Source organism: Biomphalaria glabrata, chromosome 9, assembly GCF_947242115.1.
Source record: "Biomphalaria glabrata chromosome 9, xgBioGlab47.1, whole genome shotgun sequence".
Lineage (NCBI taxonomy): Eukaryota > Metazoa > Mollusca > Gastropoda > Planorbidae > Biomphalaria > Biomphalaria glabrata.
Genome location: NC_074719.1, coordinates 13,467,898 through 13,485,881, shown reverse-complemented (window position 1 = coordinate 13,485,881; position 17,984 = coordinate 13,467,898). Strand labels below are relative to the sequence as shown.

The window sequence follows — 17,984 nt, the reverse complement described above, 5'->3', positions numbered from 1 at the left end:
TGAAAGGTTCCAATGGATTGTTGTATCGCATGAGTGACAGTGACTCATGTCTAGTGACATTCAGAGGGTAAAGGTCACGAGGTGAGAAGTAAGTACTTGGTCTCCACGAAGTTGAGCAATGAGGACTGACAGAGACAACGAGGGAGAGATAGAGACTGAGAGAAAGAGAGAGGGAGAGATAGAGACTGAGAGAAAGAGAGAGGGAGAGATAGTGACTGAGAGAAAGAGAAAGGGAGAGATAGAGACTGAGAGAAAGAGAGAGGGAGAGAGATAAAGCGAGGGTGAGGGAGAGTGTGAGTGAAAGAGTGCGACAGAGAACGATTTAGAGAGAGAGTGAGTACGTGCGAGTTGGGGAGTGTGTGTGTGTAAGAGAGAGAGAGTAGAGAGGGAAGACTTCCTTGCATGAACAGTTCATGTATACATTGATATCAACTACTTGGTAAGCCTTGCTAGAGTAGAACGAGTACAAAATGTGAGCATGTTCTGATAGTTGAAAAAAGCAACAAACTACCCTAGCCTCTGTTCTAGTTGTATATTATCAACAATATATCCTAGCCTCTGTTCTAGTTGTATATTATCAACAATATACCCTAGCCCAGTTCTAGTTGAATATTATCAGCAATATACCCTAGCCTCTGTTCTAGTTGTATATTATCAACAACATACCCTAGCCTCTGTTCTAGTTGTATATTATCAACAACATACCCTAGCCTCTGTTCTAGTTGTATATTATCAGCAATATATCCTAGCCTCTGTTCTAGTTGTATATTATCAGCAATATACCCTAGCCTCTGTTCTAGTTGTATATTATCAGCAATATACCCTAGCCTCTGTTCTAGTTGTATATTATCAGCAATATACCCTAGCCTCTGTTCTAGTTGTATATTATCAGCAATATACCCTAGCCTCTGTTCTAGTTGTATATTATCAGCAATATACCCTAGCCTCTGTTCTAGTTTTATATTATCAGCAATATATCCTAGCCTCAGTTCTAGTTGTAGGCTATATTAGCTTTATTATCAGCAATATACCCTAGCCTCTGTTCTAGTTGTACGATATAGTTGACAAAGTACACCACCATAGTTTGCTTAAAAAATTAAAATATTTCGGCATTAATGGTTCACTGCATCAGTGGATTAAAGATTTTCTGATAGGGAGAGAACAAACTGTAATAATAAATGGCTCCAAATCAACACCGATAACAGTAAACTCAGGTGTATACCACAAGGAACAGTATTGGGTCCACTACTATTTTTAATTTACATAAATGATTTACCAAATTGCATTACTTCAGGAACAAAAGTCAGATTATTTGCAGACGATTGCATAATATATAGAACAATAAAAACAACACAGGACACAGATATTTTACAAAGAGAATTAGATGAATTACAGAAATGGGAATCAAATTGGAGCATGTCTTTCCACCCAGAAAAATTTCAGTTGTTAAGAGTAACAAAAAAACTAAAACAAATTAATTCCACTTATCTTATTCATGGCAAACCAGTAACACAGACTAAAAACGCAAAATACCTAGGTGTTATAATAAATGAAAAAACTGTCATGGAATCCACATATTGATGAAACTACAAAAATATCAAACAAAGCATTAGGATTTATTAAAAGAAATTTCTATAAATCAAATAAGAACATAAAACTAAAATGTTATTTAACCTTGGTTAGGCCAATAATAGAATATGCATCCTCCGTTTGGGACCCCTCAACTCAAGAAAACATTAAAAAACTGGAACAGACACATTATAGAGCAATGAGATTCATAACAAACGAATATTCACATTTCACTAGAGTAACACCTTTAATAAAATCACTAAATTTAGAAAGCCTTCAGAACAGAAGTCTCAAAAGTAAAGTAGCAATCATACATAAAACACTGAACCATAATCTTCAAATACAAAAACAAAATTTAATAAAATACTCTGAAAGACACAAAGATAAAGGCACATTCCTCGTCCCATATGCTAGGACAAATTTGTACAAACACTCCTTCTTCCCTAGTGCTATTATAGCATGGAATGGGTTGCCTGAGCTAGCAAGGAAAACCAGTGACTTGGCTGAATTTAAGTCATTGGTTAATATGCATGACTAAATGCATGACGCGTAGGACGTAATCATCTTCTTTTTTGAAGTAACGTCTGTATTATATAAGATAAGATTAACTTTATTATCAGCAATATACCATAGCCTCTGTTCTAGTTGTAGGCCATATTAACTTTATTATCAGCAATATACCCTAGCCTCTGTTCTAGTTGTAGGCTATATTAACTTTATTATCAGCAATATACCCTAGCCTCTGTTCTAGTTGTATATTAACTTTATTAACAACAATATACCTTAGCCTCTGTTCTAGTTGTGTATTAACTTTATTAACAACAATATACCCTAGCCTCTGTTCTAGTTGTGTATTAACTTTATTAACAACAATATACCCTAGCCTCTGTTCTAGTTGTGTATTAACTTTATTAACAACAATATACCCTAGCCTCTGTTCTAGTTGTGTATTAACAAGATGTGCTCATGGTCAACATTGGAATCAGGAACTGAATGCAGACTACTGCCAGGAAGATTTTCAAAAGGGTAAAAAAACAACAACACGAGAATGCGAAAAAAAAAAGAACAATCCAGACTGAGTCACTTTGAACTAAGACATAAAGAGACAACCTACTGACGTGGAACTTGTTGCTCAACAGTTTACAAGTTTTTCCCAGCACCTTGACACCAGAAGTTTTTCCCAGCACCTTGACACCAGAAATTTTTCCCAGCACATTGACACCAGAAGTTTTTCCCAGCAAATTGACACCAGAAGTTTTTCCCAGTACCTTGACACCAGAAGTTTTTCCCAGCACCTTGACACCAGAAGTTTTTCCCAGCACCTTGACACCAGAAGTTTTTCCCAGCACCTTGACACCAGAAGTTTTTCCCAGCACCTTGACACCAGAGTCCAGAGCGCTAATCACATTTTGTTTCAAATCAATACATAGTAATAATTACGCTTTCAGTTGTAGTTTTACATCTTATCTTATAAAATACAGACGTTACTTCCAATACCGAACATGATTACGTCCTACGCGTGTTCCTAGGTCAATCTAGTCATGCATGTTATCCAATGATCTAAATTCTGCCAAGTCACTGGTTTTCCTGGCTAGCTCGGGCAACCCATTCCATGCTCTAATAGCACAAGGGAAGAAGGAGTATTTGTACAAATTTGTCCTAGCATATGGGACGAGGAATGTGCCTTTATCTTTGTGTCTTTCTGAGTATTTTATTAGATTTTGTTTTTGACTAGTACATCAGCAAACAAAGAGGACAGCAATGTCCTGTCTCCTAAAAGGCTCACCTCAACTCTATTTCTAATCGAGAGAGAGAGAGAGAAATCCTCTTGCTCTTGAGTGGATCAGTGCTATAAGTAAGCGTCACGAATGTTTCAAAGAAATTGCGTCCGAAATACAAATAGATTGGAAATTCAAGGAACGAAGAGTCAAAGACGCGGGGAAATAATTGTATTATGAGAATAATGACAAATTGATATCTTTAGACTTATCAACAACTATCAACTGATCGTTAAACAGACTTATCAACAACTATTAACTGATCTTTAGACTTATCAACAACTATCAACTGATCGTTAGACTTATCAACATCTATCAACTGATCGTTTGACTTATCAACAACTATCAACTGATCGTTAAACAGACTTATCAACAACTATCAACTGATCGTTAAACAGACTATCAACAACTATCAACTGATCGTTAAACAGACTATCAACAACTATCAACTGATCGTTAAACAGACTATCAACAACTGTCAACTGATTGTTAAACAGACTTATCAACAACTATCAACTGATCGTTAAATAGACCTATGGGTGCAGTGGCAGAGTGGTTAAGCGCTTGGCTTCCAAACCTGGAGTCCTGGGTTTGAATCTTGGTGAATATAGATATTTTGAATTTCGGCACCGTCGGGGTCACAGAGGTCACGGTCCACCTAACTCTAATGGGTACCTGACTTTAGTTGGGGAAAGTAAAGGCGGTTGGTCGTTGTGCTGGCCCAGTGACACACTGCTTGTTATCTGTTGGCCAAAGAAACATATGACCTTCACATCGTCTGCCCTTTAGACCGCATGGAAACTTTACGTTTTAAAACAGACCGTGCTGTTTGGCTTCTTTTTAGTCAATTAACAAGAAACAACCTTGAACTTTGGACGGCCGGAATCTTCTCATCCATTTTAAACTGTGAAAACCGAGTGGACTTTCCACTGTGATTGTTAAAACCACTGCTTGGTGGATATTTCGTGTTTTTTTGAAGTGTTCTGGTTTTCTTCCTTTATTAAATAAATGTATAACTTGTTTTTTCTAGTTTGTTTAATTTCTGTAAAAAAATATTTCTGGATAAACGCTAATTCTGACTTAATCGAGCGAACTGCTTTACTAATCTGGGACACACAATGTATCTATCAATCGGATCTTAACTATTTCATTTGATTATATATGTATATTACGTTATATCACATTTAACAGACACGCATAAACATATATACATGTATAACACATATTGTACACACACTTTAGACACACATATACAACACATACAACAACAACATAAGCTACAAATTAAAATTCATTTGCTGCGTATTAATTCATCCTTGTTTCTTTTCCAGCTCGTAATGGATTCCAACCGTCTTGTTTGTCAAATGTGTTTAAATATCTATTTAGAGTATCAGTATTCTGCTTCCGTGTTGGTGTCCCCTCCCTCTCTTTCTCTCTTTCTCTCCCTATCAAACATCTTCCTTCTTTCTTTCTATCACATACACATTACTCGTCACCCGCCAGCTCTCTCTCTCTCTCTCTCTCTCTCTCTCTAACTTACTTTCTATCACCTACTTTTTACCCCACCCCCCACTTGCACTCTTACTTTCTCTCTCTCTCTCTATTTCTATAACCTATTATTTCCCCTCCTTAAATCTACCTCTATAAGCCTATCCACTATACACATACATACTTCTACAAGCACACGCCCTGAGCTCTCACAGGTAATGCTGCCACGGCAAGCTCACTCGCAGATAATGATGCCTCGCATCGCTCACCCACAGGTAAATAATGCCCTGGTATGTTCAACCTGTGCCTACAAAGTTCCAGGTGTCAGCATAATTAATCTTCGAGATTGTTGTAGCCGTGACAAGAGAAAAGGTAACAGAAGGCAGAGGGCAGAGAGGGGTAGGGGGGTAGAGCTGAGTGTTGGTTGTATACTACGGGGGAGATGTTAAATAATAGGGGGACAAATGATCTATTAATTAGCTCGAAGTAACATGACAATTTAGATTTCTATCTAGTAGGGCTAACTTTGTATTGTTATTTGATACAGATCTACCCTGGGCTTTTAACTTAAATCAAAGAAACCACATACTCCTTTTAATAGAATTATTTTGACTCATTTAGATCTTTGTATTTCAAACTAAAGGACTGCGCATGTGTAAAGAAAAGGTTACTTCGATGTCGTCAAATCGAGATGGCTGCCTGGTCGAGTGGTATTCGCTGCGGGCTGTCGTCATCATGGCCCTAAATTCGAACACTGCCCTCTGACATCCCATGCAGGGCTACAGTTGGTCTGGGCAAGGACGAAATAATCTTCCTGTCGTAACATCCAAAAGGTATAAAACTAACAGAAAAACATTTGGGCTGTTGTATTCTTTCGGAGCAGGTGGAGCTAGTCATTTTTTGAATCACTCCCTTAGACCCTAGTGTTCTTTTTCCATAGAAAGAATTTTTTTTTATTTTGAGCTCCGAGAGAGAGACGAAATGGGCAAATTCCCCACCACACTATTTCTTGTAATTCCCCACCACACTATTTCTTGTAATTCCCCACCACACTATTTCTTGTAATTCCCCACCACACTATTTCTTGTAATTCCCCACCACACTATTTCTTGTAATTCCCCACCACACTATTTCTTGTAATTCCCCACCACACTATTTCTAGTCATCTATATTGGACCTCATTCACCAATCGTAAACGAACAACATTTTGCCACATGGTTCTCTATATCTTCTATACAAATTACGCAATCTATAAAGGCTGTTACGTAATACGTAATTTTCATTGTTTTATCAATATTAACACGTGGCTAAATTTTGTTTGTTTACGATTGGTGAATGAGGTCCATTCTCTCACTAACTGAGGACGAAAAAAAAACGACAATTTCACCTGTTCTCACCTTGGATCAAGTACAACTAAGACATTTCCATGATCCAAACCCCAGCGGTTCAAGTGTTTTTATTCGCAGTTTCGACCCAATGTGTCTTTTATTTAAAGCCGACCTATCGAAAAGTATAGTTCCAAGATTAAACTTCTCTTTTTATGCCCTATATAAACTCTTTTTGTGCGTAAATCTCAATAGCACTCCATGGTGTGAGACTTCCTTTTTTTTAAAAGACACAAAGTCAAAAGAAATCTAGTGTATACGTAACGGAAAAGAGGCATTCCAATGGGCCTTTGGAAAATGTGTTTTTTTTCTTTTCTACTAGGCCTGATATTGATAGTCCGAACAAAATGTTTGCGATATCTAATACCTCACTAATGGTTTAGGAAAGCAATAGGTAAAACTAACCAAAGGAGCTATATCTAGAATTCAAAAGCTGAAAAGTGTGTGGTGATGCTTAAAAAGTTAGGGCTTGTCGTTGTAATAAAAAAAAAAAGGTCAAGACGAGAAGCAACATAGAATATTTAAATATTAGAGTATGTTAAGTATTTCGTTATTGAATTGATAAGTCTAGTAACCGTCAAAAATTTGAAGAAGGGCTAGCTTTGTTTGTTGAGGGCGAGGAACCGGATAAGTAATACTAGAATTCACAGGTCAAAAGCATGTGTGTGTGTGTGTGTTTCTAAGGGGGGGGGAGGGGGGCGGCGTTATAAAGCGGGTCGTTTCTAATCAATTCAAATGTTTATGTCAGAAAAATTTCGATGCGCGGGTTTAAAAACAATGGTTGCTCTAGAAAGAGAGTGTGGGCCGGTTCTTTTCGTTAAAGATAATCTTCATTCACAGGGCAATAGTTAGTGGGTACGTTCACGTGTGGCCCGTTGATTGAACTTTAAAAAAAAAAAAGTATGTTTCTGCCATAATTAGCAGTCCACAGCCGGTGTGAAATGCTTGTATTTAAATAGATTTACTTACTACTACTGTCAAATGTATAATGCCTACATGACAAACGTGTTACTTAGGTAAATACAAACATGTTACTTAGGTAAATACAAACATGTTACTGGGATGTTCGAATCCCGTATCATTGAGTCGACAATCAAATCACAGACTACTCCCCAAGCCTGTCAGCAAGTATCATTAAAATTGTCTTTTAATTTTGTGAAACTTGTCCTGAAGGAATTTTTATTTGTCTCTATTTATATAATTAAATGTCATGGTACTCATCAGAGAATACTGATAGAACAAACTGAAATGTCATGGTACACATCAGGTAATACTGATAGAATCAACTGAAATGTCATGGTACACATCAGGTAATACTGATAGAACCAACTGAAATGTCATGGTACACATCAGGTAATACTGATAGAACCAACTGAAATGTCATGGTACACATCAGAGAATACTGATAGAACCAACTGAAATGTCATGGTACACATCAGGTAATACTGATAGAACCAACTGAAATGTCATGGTACACATCAGAGAATACTGATAGAACCAACTGAAATGTCATGGTACACATCAGGTAATACTGATAGAACAAACTGAAATGTCATGGTACACATCAGTCAGGTAATACTGATAGAACCAACTGAAATGTAATGGTACACATCAGGTAATACTGATAGAACAAACTGAAATGTAATGGTACACATCAGGTAATACTGATAGAACAAACATAATACCTAAGTGGTCATTGATCCATGATAGTCCTAAACCCTAGCTCTAAATCTAGATCACCACCTACACCCTGATACTCTCTCTCTCTCTCTCTCTCTGTCACAGAAACATATTCACACATACACCTTTCGTTTAACACAGCCACTAGCTGCCATCATTGAGAGACCATAATGAAATCAATGTCCCGTCACATGGTACTGTCACCTAATATAAGTCAGTTCCATTGACTTGCTATTGATTTCCCGATGATATAATTGGTTAACTTGCACCTGCAGACTTCTAGAATGCTCTTTGTCTCTGTGTTTCCCTCTCTCTCTTTCTTTTTATCTCTCTGTATTTGTCTCTGTGTTTCCCTCTCTCTCTCTTTCTTTTTATCTCTCTGTCTTTGTCTTTGTGTTTCCCTCTCTCTCTTTCTCTATCTCTCCCTGTCTCTTTTCCCGTCTTTCTCTGTAATCTTCTCTCTCTCTCTCTCTCTCTTTCTGTCTCTCTCTGGGTATCATACTCTCTCTCTGTCTCTCTCTCTCTGTCTCTCTTTCTCTCTAGTGAAGGAAGGAAGAAAACAAGAAGAAGAGGTTATGTAGAGGAAAGTTTACAATCACAAGTGAGAATTCTTCGATGCTAATGGGCGGTTGTTGTTTTGTCGCCCAATGTCATGGCAACCAGTTAACCGGGGTATCAAGGGGCCAGCACAACGATCAACGACTTTTTCTTGAAACAATCAATGCTTGACTAAATCATTGAACCCAAGAACTTTAAACACAACTCCACTGGGATACAAGCTCGTTTTTAATGCTCTTGCTTTTTTATTATGTGCTAGCGGTCTTGCAAACAGAGCTGCCATTGTTTTTATGTATTCTGTCTGCCACTTCCAAAAGCAATATTTCAAATGATTCACTGTGTCAACATCGCACTCCAAAAAAAAAAATAGTTCAGACTCTTTAAGTGTTTGTTTGGAATAGATATGCATAGACATATAAACCATTTTTTTAAATAATAGCAATAGAAATAATAATACCGGAGGCTAAGGAGTATTAAGAGAGAGAGCACCGTAGTGCATGGCATTTAGTTGTTTCTAAACTTATAAATTAGTTAAGTAAAAACATTCAGTAGCCTTACATACATAAGGTGAAGGGAGTTGTAGTGGCTGACTAGTAAAGCGCTTGGCTTCCGAACCGAAGAGTCCTGGGCTCGAATCCCATTGAATTTCGGGATTTTTAGAACCCCCCCCCCCTCAGTCCACCCAACTCTAATGTAACAAGACAGGGAAAGTAAAAGCGATTAGTCGTTGGGCTAGCCACATGGCAACCCATTAACCGTCACCATTGAAAAAAAAGTTGACCTTTACATCCTCTGCTCTATACTTCACAAGGTCTGAAAATGGAACTTTACAACATACATAAGCATGAGCTATTTTAAATATGAATTGAGCCTATAGACATAGATATTGTCTTTAAAAAACCGGAAGCTGCGCGTCTACGCATCTGTTGCGAGAGAACTGTTACATTTGATCTTCTGTCACTCGCAGGACTCCAGCTACGGGACGGATTCATGGTTTGGGGAGGGGGGGATGGCTCGATACATGTATGAGACTTAGGCCCATGACATCACATAGACATCAATATGCATAGCTGACATATTTGTAATTCATGGATAAAGGATCGATACACAGCTGACATATTGTCTGTGCACATCTTGACGCAGCTTATGGCTGTTCCCCAATGTCTGTTGTATATGTGAATGTTACGCAATGGTGATTGGTGCGTTGACGTTGTAGTATAAGCAAAGTAAGACGTGCTTTATAATATGTATGTTGTGTTGGTAATGTTGGAACGTAGAATAAATGTCATAGCAATAGTAAGTGTAGTGGTCATACCGATAGTAAATGTAATGGTCATAGCAATATCAAGTGTAGTAGTAGTAGTAGTTTAGTAATTTCCAATTGTAAATGTAGTGGTCATACCATTAGTAAATATAGTGGTCATAGCAATAGTAAATGTAGTGGTCATAGCAATAGTAAATGTAGTGGTCATAGAAATAGTAAATGTAGTGGTCATAGAAATAGTAAATGTAGTGGTCATAGCAATAGTAAATGTAGTGGTCAATATAATGATTTGATAGTTATAAAAGAGAAATGGAGGCTGGAAACAAACCCAACCCCTTGTCTGTCATCGATTGATGCCAATACTTACCCTTATTAGAGCCTCATCATTGCGAAATGTTTTCATTAAATTCTCAGCTGATATTTGAATGTCGCTAAGTTTTATGTTGTGTTCGAAAACGTAAGACCTACAGAGGATTGCCGGACACAAACACACCCAGAGAAGGACAGAAAGGAGGACAAAGACTTACAAAAGAGGACACCTAAAAACGAGACAAAGTAAATTCTAAAAACTAGATCTAGTAATCTAGGATGACGCTGTGTTTAAAGAAACATTTCAGCCAATCAAATGATGTGCAACTTGACTATATTTAGAATCGAACCTTCTCAGACACATCTTTCCCCAGTAATACATCATTAGCACAAACGTATTTGTGGATTTTCAAATTCTCCCTCCTCTTCCCTCCACACCCTAGCTATGCCACTGCTTGTGGCACTCCATGCATCACATTTATTTTCCAGTTTGTACATTGTGAGAAATGTGTCTCTCACTGGAGGATGTATTTCCCTCTTTTTGCTGACTGCATGTCGATTAAAGAAAACGTCTTTTCAACTTTATTACTAAGCCTCAGAATGCACTGGCTTAAGTTAATCCATCATACATATTTACCCAAGTCAAACCATCATACATATTTACCCAAGTCAAACCATGATACACAGACCAAAATCAAAGCGTTACTTACTGGCTTAAGTTAAACCAAGATACAATGACCCAAGTGAAACTATGATTATGATAATACACAGATCAAAGTCAGACCTTATAGGCCTACTAGCCATAGCCAAAATATCGTATATGACCCAAGTCAAACCAAAATACATTGACCTAAGTCATATCCCAATACATTGACCCAAGTCAAAGCCCCAAAACACTGACCCAAGTCATATCCCCATACATTGACCCAAGTCATATCCCCATACATTGACCCAAGTCATATCCCCATACATTGACCCAAGTCAAGCGAATACAGTTTTCCTCTTGCCATTTGGAGACTAGGAGCTGATAATTAGTGGCCTATTAAATCAATGAACGTGGGAAAGTGGGGAATGGGTGTGTGTGTGGGGGTGGGGGGGGGGGGCGGAGAATCGATGAAAGGAAAAGGGAGAGAAAAAAAAAAGGAAAACGAGATCGCAGACAGAGACCACTCATTAGAGCGTAGTCGATACTGGTTAAAACCACCGTTTATCCGATTACGCCGTATCGATTAGCGTCTAGCAACTGTGACAGTAAACCACCAGGGACTTAAGATAGTGATGGCGTTGGGGGATTGCAGGGGTGGAGTACTTGGAAGTCACAGAAATGGGTCAGCAGAATTAGGCAATACAACGCCACTACGTAGAACAGAAGGGAAAGAAAGTGTAGTGGAAGGGAGGTAAACAACAGCCTTAGATTTAAAGACAAATGAATATTACCTAGTATCGAGACACGAACGTGTAGATGGCTGTGTTTATTTATGTGTGTTTATGTCTGTGTATGTAACTTTATTATAACTGATTGTCCCTGTGTGTTTATACAACATGACTGTGTGCGCATGAATGTGGGTGTTCTTACTTGATCACACGAGTAGAGCTATGTAAAATAAGTCGAGAATGTAAATATTGTATAAGATTGTGTTTCTTATTCCATAATAAAGTTAACGAAAAGTCATGATTAAGTTTAAACCATATCGTGCGTTATGTTCATTCAAAATAGTGTGTTGCAAGGGACGCTACTCAAGTTTTTTTTTTCTTCTTTTGTTGGAACCATGGTCGCATGGTTGGAACTTTTAGTTTTCTGAAAAGAACCAAAGGAAAATAATATGTTTGTACCTTCTTTTTTTTTTTTAGATTTATATTTTGTATATATATTTAGGCTCAATACCGCATGTTGAGCACATACTTCAATAACTAGACCTAGTTACTAGAATTTACTAGATCTATAGCTTATGGTTGACTGATTACATAACAATCCTACGAAAGAGTTAGGACGAAAGAATGCAAAGATCCTTTCAAATTTTTAGATCTAGATTCTATTTCTATCCCCAATGGAGAACATAATATAGATCTATTTGTGGCTAATAAAAAAAAATAAAGTTCTAGATGTAATTTACAAAATATTAAATATGCGCTTATTGAATAGGAAAAAAAAATAACATTCGTTTATGGGGAGGGGGGAAAGGTCGATGAATCTATATTTTAAACAAGGTTGTGTTAAAAACAAATATTGCTGCATCCATCTCCCAAGTGGTCTAGTGGTTAGGATTCCGCGCTCTCACCGCGGCGGCCGGGGTTCGATTCCCCGCTTGGGAAGAATTTTTTTAAAATTCTTTTTCAACTCAAAATGTGATTCACATCAGAGTCTTTGCCAAAATATGAAACAATCTTGACAGCATGCACGCGTTTAAGCGGACTGGAAGTTCTGAGATCCAACAACATGTGTGTAAGCCAATGGACGTAGACATTGAAAACTAGAATTTCAAGTCATAAAGAAAGCATCCGAAGATATTTTTATTTAGGCAAGAAGTGAGCATGTAGATTTTAATTCGCCTGTTAGTGTTAAATAATAGGCTGAGAAGCGTCATGGCAACAAAAACTTTAACATTCGTCTTTTTAACTTCAATTAAACAAATTAATGTACGTCAACATAAGTATGTGTACTAGTGGGGCTCATTGAATAGAACCAAAACTTACAATGCTCGTATTTACTTTCAAGGACGAATTACTAAATGAAGGTAGGAAAAAATGTGAGACTATATTTTTGAAAATCAATTTAAATTTTTTTTTTAGGCATTGATAAAAAAAACAATTAAATAATATTATGTTATAAGATATTGTATAAAAATAAATTGCACTTCAATACTATAACAGTGAATATGTATCTGGGAGAAGGTTACGGGGACACTTTAAAAGTTTAAAGATTTCCTATTGATCATTGGCCTCCTTCAGTCGTAGAACGACTATGGTTCATCTCAGAGCACACTTCCTCAAGTGAGATGAAAGCCTGGGCATTGTTTATGGCGGAACGATGTCGCCCACACAGCAGTTCCCCCCCCCCCCTCTCAGCGAAGCTGATGTGACCAAAGGAACGGACTATCCAATACAGTTTGGGATAAGTAGAGGATCTGCCAGGCACGGTGTGACACAATCTGCCTAAGGGTCACCAGCTCCTGATTTTTCCTCAGGGTTGTCTCCCAAAGCCTTTCCCGTGTTTGGGTATAGCCGCATGGCAGCGGAGGTTTGGATTCAGAGTTTTCCTTCTCCTAGATGGGTAGCCAACCAAGGCTAACGAGCCCCTCCTGCCCGAAGCTTACTGATTTAGGCGCCAGTTGCTCGCCTTTGCCCCTTCTCCTGTCTGTGGTAACGGTTCCGCCAGGCTCAGTAACTGAACCACACGTGAAGGCCAGGAGTTGGACTGGTTGTCAGAGGCTATTTGAGACGCATGCCATTGGAAGCAGTTTAAAGGTAATGATAGACTTAAGACCATTACCACTTCTGGCGTTAACAACCTTGCGGAACCTTCCTATTGATAGCTGTTGATTTAAGACGTTATTTAGACACAGTTATAAACGATCTGGTGCTGAGTAATCTGTTAATGAGAGATTGTCTTGTGCTTTGAACGTAGGCCTAAATCTCTAAATATCACATTTATATAACACCTCTCACGATAAGTAGGCCTAATTTTGTTCAAGTACTATGTTAGACACTTTTAGTAATATCTAATAGTTTCAAAATCGTGACTAAATTCTTCAGTATCTGGTGACAGAGCCTCACTCAGTTGAATGATTTGTTAAGGAAGCATGAGAGATATTTGTCCAACTCACTTTCGAAACATTTTTATAATGACGAAAACGAGCTCTAGGGAAAAGACAACCAATCCAAAGAGTTTGCTGTTATATTCTTTTAGTTCTTAAGTGCCCCAACAGTCTAGAAAAACTGTTGCTTATTTCGAGTCGTTTTCCATTGCAGCTTTTGTGTAAAACTATTGGCCTAGTATTGGCTTGGGAAAAGTGTTTGAAGTGTAACTTCTCAAATAGTTATGCTTAGACTTGAATACTGCATGAAGGCACAGTTAAGTAGAACTTTTGTTATGCTCCGTACTCACTATGACTTTAAAGCAAAACTTCTTAGCATCATCTAACATTAGCATCATCTAACATTAGCATCATCTAACATTAGCATCATCTAACATTAGCATCTTATCTTATCTTATATAATAAGATTGCATTAATTGATGCTAAATCTCTAGGTTACAGGGTAAAGCATGGACTTTGTAATAAAGTTAAATGCCGTATTTTTCCCTAATGGATTTTAAAACATTGCCTTAGTACCCTATTCAAGAGAGAAAAAAAAAAGATCTCATCAAATTCAATTTTTTTTATATAAAAGTCGGAGCAGTACAATCTAAATATAAATGTGAAATTGATTTTAAACTTTGGATTTGTATTTTAATAATTTACTATCAAAATAAAATATTACACTTTATGAATGGAATTAGCTGTCTATACTGGGAATCGTTAGTTGCTGAGAAAAGAATACTTGACCTGACTTGACCAATTAGATTTGAAGATGAAGTTCTGGAGAATAGTTGTAGACATAATTTGTCCTCAACATGTCCAAGTTTAGTAGGCTAATTGCACTGCGCCTTTTTCTGACTCTCCTTGTGTCTATGGCTTGCAGGTAAAAGTAAAAAAAAAATAAAAAATTAGCATGTCACAAGAAAGATTATCAGCACTGAGAGTAGAGAAGAACATTTTGAAATTCTTCGTTTAATTTAAAAGTAATAAATAATAAGTTAATTTTGTGTTTGGTAAGACTTTTATACTATGAAAACTTATATTTAGACTATTTAAAGTGTTCACAGATGCACCATATTGCATGCAGCATCGATTTACAATAAGAAGGAACTTCGATTTAGATCTATAAATTAAGAATTATTTTTCTAGAAACAAAAAAAGAAAGGGGCGGCATTTTTTGTTTTCGCACTCAGGCGGCCACAAGCCTCGCGGCGGCTCTTGGCCTACATTATCAAACTTACAGTGACATAATGATTGGAAGAGAAGTAGGCTACGAATGGATGTCCATTAGATGACACAAAAGTGTGGACTGGATTATATGGTAGTACTAGTAATGCTAGGTGGATTTTGACACCCATTCCGCCCCTTTCTATACTTTCCTGCAATAATTTATCGTGGTCCAGTGTTAAGTTGCATTAAATATACTTAGATATCTCACAGATCTAATTTAAATCGTATATCTACTTAGATATCTCACAGATCTAATTTAAATCGTATCTCTATAGCGACTGATTGCCATCTGACATCTAACAGATGCGAGCGAGTGAATTTTTCATGCTTTATTACTGGTGTAGTTCTCTAAGCATATTAAAGATCGAAAGAAAAAGTAGAAAGAAAGAAAATTCGCTCAGGCGCAGCCGGCGTTGTCTGTTGCCAAGTAACCAGACTGCGAGTCACCATACTGGCTGATACAAAGGACGACGACTCGGACAGAATTGATGCAGTTAAAATTCACGTCTTTTTAATCATTACTTTGTGCTAGCTATGACGTCAATCATATTACTGTAAAAAAAATATATTTTTTTTTTTTAGCATTATAGCTGCATTTTGACGAAAATAGCCTAACCAGTTCTATAGGAGTCATCTTGGCTATTAGATGCAAGGGGTTTAAACATTAAAGAACGCAATTTATAATCGCATGGCGCTTCAAAACTGAAACAAATATTGAATGGATCGCCTCGTTTAATGCGGCCATGTTAAAATGTCTAAATCTTGATGATTTAACACCCCAGTTAGTTAATATTTAAGCTCACTATTTGTTTTAAACCTAAACGGCACTTTTATCCTTAATTTGAGGTTGTAAACAAAGGGCGCACATTCTTATATTGGTCTAACAATTCAGTTTTATCTTCTGGTTTGATTTGTTAAAATGTCTTATGATAAACCTTAAAGTTTTATTTATATTTCTTGAAATACTAAGCCCCTTAAATGTATCAACATATTTTGATGAAATTTGAAATATGACTCTTATGTAATAATTTCAGATCTGGGTAAATGACATTTTTCAAAATTCTCTTAATACCTTTAATGAGAAATTGGGGAAAAAAAAAAGTTGTTCATTTTTCGTTCATGTCTCTAGGGTCTCTGTGATGAGCTGAAAACCATTTCATTTTCCCCTGCAATGGCTGACTACAGAAAAAACAACAATGAAGTGTAACTTGGATTGTTGCGTCTTCTGGTCAATGACACGCGTAAGTGACGTCATTTTTTTTTTTGGGGGGGGGGGGGGCACGGTCTGAGTGATAAAACTGGAGATATATATATTGAAAGGGTAAAATGAGTGAGTTTGAGTTTTTGAGTTTAGGCACATCGGCACAATTTAGGGTAAAAAAAAATACAAGCTTTGCCCTTAAAGACAGATGTCCCACGGATATTAGAATATAATTGGAAGATATCAATTCACCATTAAAAAAAAGCAAGTACTTGATTAGCTAACTGCTAGCTTATCTTATCTTATGAAATAAAGACGTTACTTCAAAAAAAAAAAAAAAGATGATTATGCCCTACGCGTGTTCCTAGGTCAATCCAATCTAGTCATGCATGTTAATCAATGACTTATATTCTGCCAAGTCATTTGTTTTTCTTGGCTAGCTCAGGCAACCCATTCCATGCTCTAATAGCACTAGGGAAGACGGAGCACTTGTACACATTTGTCCTAGCATATGGAACAAGGAATGTGCCTTTATCTTTGTGTCTTTCTGAGTAGGCCTTTTTTTTTAGGTTTTGTTTTTGTATTTGAAGATTATGGTTTAATGTTTTATTTATAATTGCTACTTTACTTTTAAATCTTCTATCCTGAAGGGTTTCTACATTTAGTGATTTTACTAAAGGTGTTACTGTAATCAAATATGAATATTCGTTTGTTATGAATCTCACTGCTCTATTTTGTGTCTGTTCTAGTTTCTTCAGGTTTTCTTGAGTTGAGGGGTCACAAACAGAGGATATACATATTGGCCTAACCAAGGTTAAATAACATTTTAGTTTTATGTTCTTATTTGATTAAACCCTAATGCTTTGTTTGATTTTATGATAGTTTCATTAATATGGGGATTCCATGACAGTTTTTCATTTATTATAACACCTAGGTATTTTGCGTTTTTAGTCTGTGTTACTGGTTTGCCATGAATAAGATAAGTGGAATTAATTTGTTTTAGTTGTTTTTTTTTTGTTACTCTTAACAACTGACATTTTTCTTGGTGGAAAGACATGCTCCAATTTGATTCCCATTTCTGTAATTCATCTAATTCTCTTTGTAAAATATCTGTGTCTTGTGTTGTTTTTATTGTTCTATATATTATGCAACCGGCTGCAAATAATCTGACTTTTGTTCCTGAAGTAATGCAATTTGGTAAATCATTTATGTAAATTAAAAATAGTAGTGGACCCAATACTGTTCCTTGTGGTATACACCTGAGTTTACTGTTATTGGTGTTGATTTAGAGCTATTTATTACAAAGCTTATATTATGTCTGGCTGGTCAAAAGTTATTTATAGCATAGCAGTGTGGTTATTATGTCGGCTAGTGGAGGTGTGAGCCATGATTCGAATTCAGGTCGTAGTCCCCCCCCCCTTTTTTTTTGTATGCTTTTCAAAACCGAATACGGAAAAATTCACCCAACCGGTCCAGGTAAGTGATAGGATATATAGCGTATCGAGAAGGCTAAAAGCGTGAATGATAGGATATATAGCGTATCGAGAAAGCTAAAAGCGTGAATGATAGGATATATAGCGTATCGAGAAAGCTAAAAGCGTGAATGATAGGATATATAGCGTATCGAGAAAGCTAAAAGCGTGAAATAGCGCTAAACAAAAACTCTAGGTAAAAATATTTTTAATCGCACAGATTTATTGTTGTTAGTCTAGATCCATTACAAAC

General features: G+C 36.9%; 1 non-coding gene across 1 annotated transcript; it reads left to right on the top strand.

Annotated features, from left to right (window-relative positions):
• Window positions 1–12,272: 12,272 nt before the first annotated feature.
• On the top strand, window positions 12,273–12,344 carry Trnae-cuc (transfer RNA glutamic acid (anticodon CUC)). The gene has a single exon. It is a non-coding gene; the product is annotated as a tRNA-Glu (tRNA).
• The last annotated feature ends 5,640 nt before the right edge of the window (window positions 12,345–17,984 follow it).